A 10,214-nucleotide genomic window follows, 5' to 3' on the forward strand; every position below is an offset into this window, starting at 1 on the left:
AATTTCTGTCTTGGTTGAGAGCAATATCTATTAGTGAAACAGAAACTAGGGGCTGGGATTCTCCGGCCTCGCCCGGATCTGGAATTCTCCTGTCCCACTGCAGTGAACGGAGATTTTGCTGAGTGCCAAATTCTCCTTTCTCATTGGCAGTGGCAGAGGGGCGTGAACGCCCCGAGAATTCCAGCCCAAGTTGCTGGAGCCATAAGGTAAGCACTCCAGAAATTTAGAAAGGAACAAAAGAATGGAGATTGGGAGTAAGTAATATCAGAAAGTGTAAGCGATACCAAAAAGGCAACTTAAAAATGTAATATAATTTCATAATTTGCATGACGTTCTTTGTTAATGAAATTATTGAACTGCTTTGCTTCATCATGGTTTTGTATTATTCCTGATGTTTGCTTTATTTATAATATATCAGAGCTCTGCCATTTCCCTGAATCAGTCCTTAAATTGAGTCCTTCCTGATAGTAACATTAGGCTTAATCATGTGACATAAGCAGGATCAGACTGGCCTTCACTGCTTGAATGAGATCTCTTTGGGGGCAAAAAAAGGAACAGTGAACTGAAAATGGGGAACAGTGAAGAAATGTTGGGGGTGAAACTGATTTGAGCCAACAGGGTGAACTGGGTTTTAGTGAATCAGAAGAAAATTTGTCATTATTCCAGATTCTCTATCTACAGAAGTGCACAGAACAAGAATTCAAACTATTTTATAGACTCACTATTCTAGTCTCACCATTGCTATCAATGGTTCAAGTAAATGGAAAGTAAAACTGGCTCAGTGGTAAGTTTACACAGTACAATGCCAACAGCACAGGTTCAGTTCTTATACTGGTTGAGATACTGGTTCTTGGGGGCACTCTCCTCATCTTTCCCGATAGTGATATCTTGGGATGATCTGCGATTTGCAACCCACTGCAGCAGAAGGTGAAAGGGCTCTGTAACTGTCAACCACTGCAACAGCCATGCTTCAGGCATCTTGGATTCTCCTGCTTCTGGGATTACATGAAAGCAGCTGAGAGAGCGGGGGCAGCAATATGCAACCTTCTTCAATTATAATCGCATTGTTAGAGTAGATGTAGCTGTGAAAAGTGTGACCTTTGAAATCACTTTCAGCTTGGACATATTCAAACAGTGAGAAGTCCAGCACTATTATACCCACCCATTAAAGAACCTGTCTGATTTTCAATCCATTTGCTAGGTTTCATAATAAGTGGGTGATCCACTCCAACAGATTACCGCCCACACAGAGATAACTTGCTCTCTCATTTTTGATAAATAGTTTGAGCTTCACTCTTATGGCAGCATTTTAACAGCATGATATTGATTTGAAACTAATACCAACCTGGGTGCATCCTACATTAAAGAGAGAATACTACAGTGGTGACTATGCTGTTACTTCTCCCTTTCCATAGTCAAATTCTTCCATTACCCCAGGAGAATTATGGAAATCCCAACTCCATTCTCTGTTGATAACCACTTCCACTCCACAGAGTATTCTCCGTCCTCATGTAATCTCTCACAGCCTCCCTCAAACCTCATAGGCCATCCCTAGATCATCCCTATGATAGTTATGACTGCATTACACTGTAGAGCTTTGACTTATCTCTCCCCCAATCTTCAGTAGTTTCAACTTCTTTATGCAATATACCACCTTTCCATTCAACCCAAGACAAAGAACGACATTTCCATGGCCAAATGTTTGCTAACACTGTCAACAGCTTGATAACCTCAGACACATTTCCCTTCTACTTAATGAATCACTGCATTCCTTCCCGCTCAAAGTTACCAAAACATTTTGCATGACTGTGAATACAGCATCTTATATCTTTTTGTCATTCTCAAACTTTCCACACACTTCCTCCACCACCTCACCTCTATTATCCATCTTAGTGGCAATGTGTGCAAAGGGTGACATGGTGGCACAGTGGTTAGCACTGCTGTCTCCTGGTGCCAGGGACCCAGGTTCAATTCTGACTTCGCTTCACTGTCTATGTGGAGTTTGCATTTTCTCCCTGTGTCTGCATCCCACAGTCCAAAGATGTGTGGGTTAGGTTGATTGGCCATGCTAAATGACACCTGAGTGTCAGGGGGATTAGCAGGTAAATGAGGGTTACAGGAATAGGGCCTGGGTGAGATTGTGGCTGGTACAGACTTGATGGGCTGAATGGCCTCCTCATGTACTGTAGTGATTTTATGAATTCCATTCTTACATGTTCCAACATATCTAATGTTTCCACAAAGCTTCTCCTCCCATGCTCACACTATCATCTCCAGTCTTTCCTGTTTTAATCTTTGGTGTTTTCCTATTTCTCATCCATGTCCTTCATTCAACAACTGTCCCTCAGCTCCCTAATTGCCTGACGAATAACAAGTCATGGAACAAACTCAACATTTTTCAGCTTATGTTAAAAAAACCAGAAGTATCTTGTTTGGTGCTACAAGAATATTTCATGCCTTAGCATTTGACCTTATCTCCCTTCCCAGATGACTTGCAATAACTCAGGAAGGCTGACTGGAAAGGAACAATATTTATTGTTAAACCCAAAATAAAGCCACTACTCTGTGGCATACAGACATTATTTTCCATGAGGACAACAGTTTTACAGACCCTTCTGCTCTCTGCCTTATAAAGGGCTGAGCTGAAGAGTTCTACCTGGACAGGCAGTTGTCTGTCACTCAGGGAACTTGGATTCAATGAGTCCCAAAGGGAGAACAATTAGAGATTCCCTATGGAACTTATGGGGTTATCACACTGCTCATACAAAACCTGATGGTGCAAACCCTCGGTGACATGTCTGAATCTGAACTGAGCTCCAAACCCCTCACTTCAAATATCAGGGCCAGGAGCTGCACTGCTCAAGCAACGCATCAGGCTGGGAAGCACCATCTCGCCGTTAGCGAGGTAACTGCAGTCACAAGTCTCCCAAGTGCTTATTTTAAGCATAAACAGCTCCGCATTGGAGATTCGCACTGGAAGTACCCCAAATAACGGGTGGGAAATACTCATGTTTTCCCGCTCATTGGGCACTTAGTTTGTTTTGGAAGAATCCCAGCCTAAATTTTCCAATACCTTCCTCAGAAGTCTCCTGAACTTCCACCAATATAAATTCTAGCTCTCTCAGAACTCATCACCCACATTCTACCCTGCACAAGTCACACTCATTATGCTGATCTATATGGGGTCCCTCTCCCGACTAGAAAATTATTGTCCTCGTGTACAAACCCATCATGCTTCAGCAATATTCTCGAACTTTAATTCAATTCTTCAAACTCTGGTCCAATTTCTGTTTAGTGATCCCGTTTTTATGCCAACAGTTGCAGAGTCTTCGGATACCTTCAGCCTCCCAGTCTGGTACTTTCTTTCCACACCCTTCCATCTTGTTTCATATTTTCTTTCCAATCTTGAAAATCTTCTTTAAAACTGATCTTTTTATGTCATTTTCCCCTGTCTTAATTTCCATCTTGTTTAGGTCTGAGCTCCAATTATGGAGAGTTCTGGCACGTTTTGCTCCACTGATGCTTCTACAAGCATGAACTATTGTTGCTTACATTATGCTACGGCTACGATGACCTCAGGGGCTTTCTCTTTAAATAAGTTGGTTGTTTTCCTGTGGTAACATTTTATAACTATTTAAATTGATTAGGAATACCTAAAGACAGATTTATCCTCCCAATGAATCTCCTGGCTCGATATGATTCCCCTGTCACAATCCATTGCGTGACCCACCCTTGCATGCTCCCCCTTTGCCCAGGCCCCGCCCTTGCATAATTAATCTCTTGCAGAGCCTTGTATGAGTATCTCCACTTGCAGACATCCCCCCTGCGTAAGCCTCCATCATCATACAACCCAACTTGTCAAAGACTCAACCCCACTGAGGTCCCACCTTCATTCACTCATGCCTTATCCCCACTGACGTCCCACATCCTTGAAACACTTATGATGCCCAACTGGGCACTGCCTGATGGGCACTCCTGACCATGCCCCTGACCACTCGGGAGTTTCAGTGGCCTCCGATTCCCCCAGCATGGCCATGGTGCCTGGTCCCCACTGTAGTGGGTGATTACAACAGTGATTTTCGTAGGCATGACGTCTTGCCAGCGAGTGGGGAAACATCCAGGAGGGCAGAAGCAGCCGTTCCCCTCAAGTTGAGTAACCTACATTTAAATATAGTCAATTCTATGTGAATAAGCTTCGTGCCCTTTCTGGGTGCCACTGACAAACCAGGCTGAGAAGATAGCAATCGAATTTGCGTCCAGTGTGAATTGGATTTCTGGTCTTTCACGCTATCCTCCTGTCTCACCATGTTGCTTGTCCGGTAAGTCGAGCGAGTAAAATTGCGCAAGAGAAATAAAATACAAAGATAGGGATGTTTTGGCAGGTCATTGGTGAGACCTCATATGGAGTAATGAGTGCTGTTTAGGTCTCCTTACTTAAGAAGGGATTTAAATGCATTAGAAGCCATTCAGAGAGGGTTCACTGGACTGTTACCTGGGATGGGGTGGGGGATAAACTTATAAGGTAAGGTTGGATAGGTTGGGCCTGTATCTATTGGAATTCAGAAGATTGAGAGGTGATCTCATTGACGAGGGGACACAGTTTAAAACTAAAGGGTCTTTCATTTAAGACAGGGATTAAAATTTCTTTTTTTCTCTCAAAGGGTCGTGAATCTTTGGGACTCTCTTCCTCAGACAGCGATGGAGGTTGGGTCAATGAATATTTTTAAGGCAGTGGTAGATAGATTCTTGCCCAACAAGGGAATCAGAGGAATGTGGAGTTGAGGCCACAATCAAATCAGCCATGATCTTATTGAATGGCAGAGAAGGTTTCAGGGGCCAAATGGCCTACTCCTGGTCCTAATTTGTATGCTTGTGTGTGAGAGTTAACGAAGAGTGGCATACGTAAGATAAATATCCAGAAGATTTATTTGCTCAGGTTGTCAGGTGACCATTTCAGAAGGCTTTTTTTCTGCAAGAAACATTAATAATTCAGTCTGATACAGCAAACTGAAACAATTTTTTTTTAACATTATTACTAAAACAGAGCTGAGGTAGTATTTCACAATTTGCAATATTTCTAATCTTGTAAAACTGATATTTGTGCATTGGTACAAGACAATAGCATGTGGATAAAAATTGTGCTTTTTCTGCATCTATTCCTGATGAGATGCCCCATGTAACACGAAATTGCATGTTATATACATTTGCAAAACTGAAGCATGGATAAAGAAATAAAAAAAAGCCTGTATTCATTTCATCCAGTACATGCACAACAGAGTTCTGTTTAATGAAACTGATGCTTAAACTGATGCTTATTTGTCTTTTCTGAAAATTAAGCAAATGTTAAAATTTCACAGGATCTGTGCCACATTTAGACGATTATATTCAGCATGCAATTAGCTCTGTTGAAGGACACTAAATATGAAATTTCTGAACTGTATAATATGGTTGCTTATAGCTGGTAAATTGAGCAGACTTTTCAACACCGCATTGTGTAGATGATCAAAACAGGATATAGCCCTCAAAAATTCATATCACAGTGGCTTAAATTTGCAAATGCAATCTCATTTTATCATTCTGTACTCCAGCACAGCAACAAGGAAATCCAGTGCTCTACCTAATGCAATGTACACACAGCGTACAGATATCCAGCAATGCTTCAGCAGTAGTGTGTGAAAGAAGCTGATTGAATTAATCGCTGCCACAAAAAAGCCAATTTACAAAGCCAGGATGGTACTTGACAATGCAGATTTTATGCCAGGCATTGTTTTATTTACAGCAATTTCCCCCTCATTATTTGTCGTAGTTTTTAGCATTTCAATTTAAATAAATCCCAACATTGTTGCCACGGATACCATAAGGACGTTTGAAACAATCCAAGTATGCCCCGAGGAAATCTCATGGAAAATGTGGAAGCAACAAATATAACCTGTAGCTTCTTCTGTGCCTTGTCAGTTAGCTTCTTCCTGGGCCTCATATTGCAGACTAGATGCCATATTATGCTGACTGTGCAGGCAACCATGGTGCTGCTGCTTAGCTTTCCTGGAGTTCAGCATTTTTAATAATACACTAGTCTTCAGGGGTATCAATTCTTACTTAGCATGTTATGTAGTCATGTGTCGACTGCAATTATGTTACTGCCAACCAAATGTTAGCTTTGATTTGTTTTGCTTGACATCCTTCAACAAACATTAATAAGAACGTAAGGCTCACAGTTACATCTCTATGAAGGCCTTGTTACAAACAATTATTATAGTGGTGGTACAGTAATCTTGTTCTTCATCATCAGAGTCTTAATGTTGTTCTGGAAAACATGCCTGCTCGATCTTGAGAATATCTGTAAAACCTTTAACTCCTTCCTGCCCTATCCCCAAGTTAGGCAACTACTGTGTTTGATTAATTTAACATTTAAAGAGCATCTAATTGAATTTCACAACCCCTGCAGAAGGACCAACCTTTTCCTTTAAGTAAGTTAGCTATTTGCTTGTGGTATTTTCTGACAATTTAAATTTAGTGGGGTTTAAATTTATCAAGCTTATATTCTGAAAGTTAGATTTACTAATATTGTCTGTGTGAATTAGTGAGGAGGGGAATGCATAAGACAAATATCCAGAAGATGTATTTGTTTAGATTGTCAATATGACCCTTCCGGAAAGCTTTTAGGGAGAAAACATGCATCTCATACCACAATTTTATGCAAGACTTGATGCACCTGCAGCAGTCATAAAATACGATGACTTCTCTATTAGTGTCAATAAATAAATGCATTGATTCCAACAGAGTTAATGAGCAACAGTCAGAAGATTCAGACTACATAGACATTGTACACAAGACCGTATGAATTGTCACCTGCATAATGAAATAACAGCAAAAAAAATCTAATTCAATTACAATGATCAGATAAAGTGATATCAGATATCCTCGTTGAAAATAGATGCATGACTATATTCTGATGAACCAGGACAGGTTTGAGTGATCCAGTAGATTCCTAATGTCCCACCTCTAAAGGCTGCAGTCTGTATATTAAACAGTAACCAGGCGCCAGGCCTTTACATCGATTAGGATACAGTGAGTTTAGTGAGATTGAATGAAATTTATAGCTTCACTGAAAGGGGGTATTCCATTTCAAACAGATTTAACATTTCACCATGCAATAGCCCAGTTATAAATTTAACAGACGTTAATGATAAGGTTGAAGAGCATCTGTCAATATCAAATGACATGTTTATAAGATAATTGTTCCGCTTTATTTTTTTATCCTTATGGTAATGTTAATTTCAAATAGGCCTACTTCCTTTTTGGCTTTCCTTCAAGGCATTGCAGTTTCTTCTACACTGATACAAGTAAGCAACACAGTACATCCGATACATAACGTAGCCTGTAGCTTGTAGCATGCAAGGTGAAACACCTTCAGTGCAAAATGAAATCACTAACCTTAAATGCATATTCCAAAGTACAGTGCACAAACTGCTGTACATGGGAGCACTATAGCATTTGGGGAGGTGCAATTTGATGGTATGCATTGCTGTCTATTTTTTTTTCTCCTCGCAAATATACTTAAACGTATTTTGCCATGCACGCAGGAAAGCATTAACCAAATAAAATGATCCGTCCTGATGCTGCAGGAATTTAATTCAGGCCCTCCTCAGCCTCTCTAATAAAAGAAAATACTGAAGACTATTAATGATTCATAAAAAAAAATCCCCTCTGTGCATAACTGAAAATGATTCAAACAAGATATCTGCTTACCATGTGCACACACCCCCCAAGTAAAGAATCGGGCCAGCAGAGAGAGAGAGACTGAGGACGTATTTCACAGACAGGCTGCAGCTTCCCAGTGATTCACTCGCAGCCTTGCTCCCTCCTGGGAGAATGAGCTCATTCCAAGCCTCCAACAGCCGCCCCTCAGCCATTGCAGTGTCACTGCAGATCGTCTACCCAGTGCAGGCACGTCACCAAGGAAGAGCAGCTATAGAGCCAACCCATACCAACCCTTAGCAAATCTGTCAGCTGAGTGGGATATCTCGTATTTAGTCTGTCACCGGTCGAAAACAAAATAGAAAAGAGCACTTGCAATAGATTGAAATTGGGATTTGAAAATTGCCAAAAATCATCCCAAGATCCTAAAATCTTTAAGGTATTTTAGTCTACTTGAGGGCAGGCTGGAACAAATTAGAAGGTTACCATGGCATTCTGGTTTAATTCACACAATATTATCTTTTCTGAGGCAGGATTACATACAGGCACAATAGCAGGATGTTGCAGTGTGCTGCAGATTGTCTTGCATTCACCAGCAACCTTTCAGAGAAGCTACAGCAAATTTCTCATGCCTGGCATGACCCCCTTCGGATGCTTCCACACATAATGGTGCGGGATAGGGGTGCAGACAGGTCATCAGTGATAAGATTGTAATTATGAATGCTCACAATGTAATTAGTTAATTAAGTGAAAATTATACACATTGCTTCCAAAGTGATATAAATGGCAATGGGATTGGGGAAGCAACAATCAAAACATTGCTGTTTCTCCAAAATGATTTCTAAAATAAATCATTACAGTCAATCACAGAAAAGTAAAACTAATGCCTCAATGTAGCCTATGTAATTTTATCACAAAAGAATTATTGTTTATGTCTGTACACTTATCCTGTAAGGATTAAATAGCACTGATTTAGTTATTCACACATGATTCAACAGTGCCCAACTATTCACAGCTGACATTAGCCGAGAGTACATGGATGGTGTCATATTTACGTCAAACTGCAAAAGCAGAATCATTCAAAACCTTGGCTGTCAGAGGTTTAGTATCAGAGGGATCATTTTGTTTTCAACTGATGAAACTCTAAACTCCAAAACCGAATACTAACCCTGAAAATGCAGACCAATGTACATACAGACTTCCTCTTTCTAAATCTTGAAGTATTAAGACACACATTAAAACACACACATACAAACGCATGCATTACTGAGGCATGGCTGCAAGACGGTTAGGATTGTGAGCTAAATATATTGGGTTATAAGGTCTACAGAAAAGATAGGAAAAATGTTAAGGGGGAGAGATGGGCCGGAGTTCTCTGATGTCATACACCCTGCTGCGTGCGAGAATGGAGAATTTGGCGTTGAGCCAAATCAAGTTCACAGCAGCAGGGCTGGAGAATCCCAAACATGGATGAGCTCGGAGAATCATGGCTATAGCTTAGTTGATTAAAAATGAATTCACTTTGACAATAAGAGAGAGAATGGAGAGCTAAGCAGGCAGAGGAGATTTTATGGATGGCATTAAGAAAACAAAAGAGTTAGGATTGTAGTGAGGTTTTGGTATAAATTCCCTGGTAGCAGTTGTAAAGTAGCAGGTTGTATAATTGCTGAGATGGGACAAGCATTTAGCAAAGGAAGATTGGTTTGAATGGGATATTTTAACTAACATATTGATTGCAGTAAGCAAACTGGTATCTATCAGACAGGCAGTGAATTTATTTGTTTATTTGGATAGTTTTCTCCAATAATAGGTCCTAGAGCCAACAGTGGGTGTGCCATTTAGTAATTCCAGTAATTTTTAGTCAGATGTAGAATCATATAATCAATGAATCCCAACAGTGCAGAAAGAGGGCATTTGGCCCATTGAGCCTGCACCGATCATAATCCACCCAGGCCCTATCCTACTAACACCATGTATTTACCCTGCTAGTCTCCCTGACACTATGAGGCAATTTATCATGGCCAATCAAACTAACTTGCACCTCTTTGGACTGTGGGAGGAAACTGGACCACCCAGAGGAAACCCATGCAAACATGGACAGAATGTCCAAACTCCACACACATAATCACCCGAGGCCAGAATTGAACCTGGATCCCTCTTGCTGTGAGGCAGCAGTGCTAACCACTGCACCATCATGGCGTCCCACAATGTAAGAATGGGTAATGAACCAGGTTTAGTGAACAGCCTAATATGTGAATATTTATCTAATAGTGATAATAACATGATTATGTTCAGTGCTAGAAAGGATAAATGCAATGCAGCTATTTCTAAATTTAGTAAGAAGTCTCACAACACCAGGTTAAAGTCCAACAGGTTTATTTGGAATCACAAGCTTTCAGAGTGCTGCTCCTTCATCAGGTGATGGGCCCACCCCAGTCCAACGCCGGCATCTCCACATCATTTCTAGATTTAGGTGAGGTTGATTTCAATGTGATGAAATCGATGATCCCCATAGC

This window comes from Carcharhinus amblyrhynchos, chromosome 17 (genome assembly GCF_965287045.1).
Source record: "Carcharhinus amblyrhynchos chromosome 17, sCarAmb.v2.hapA, whole genome shotgun sequence".
Taxonomy (NCBI): Eukaryota; Metazoa; Chordata; class Chondrichthyes; order Carcharhiniformes; family Carcharhinidae; genus Carcharhinus; species Carcharhinus amblyrhynchos.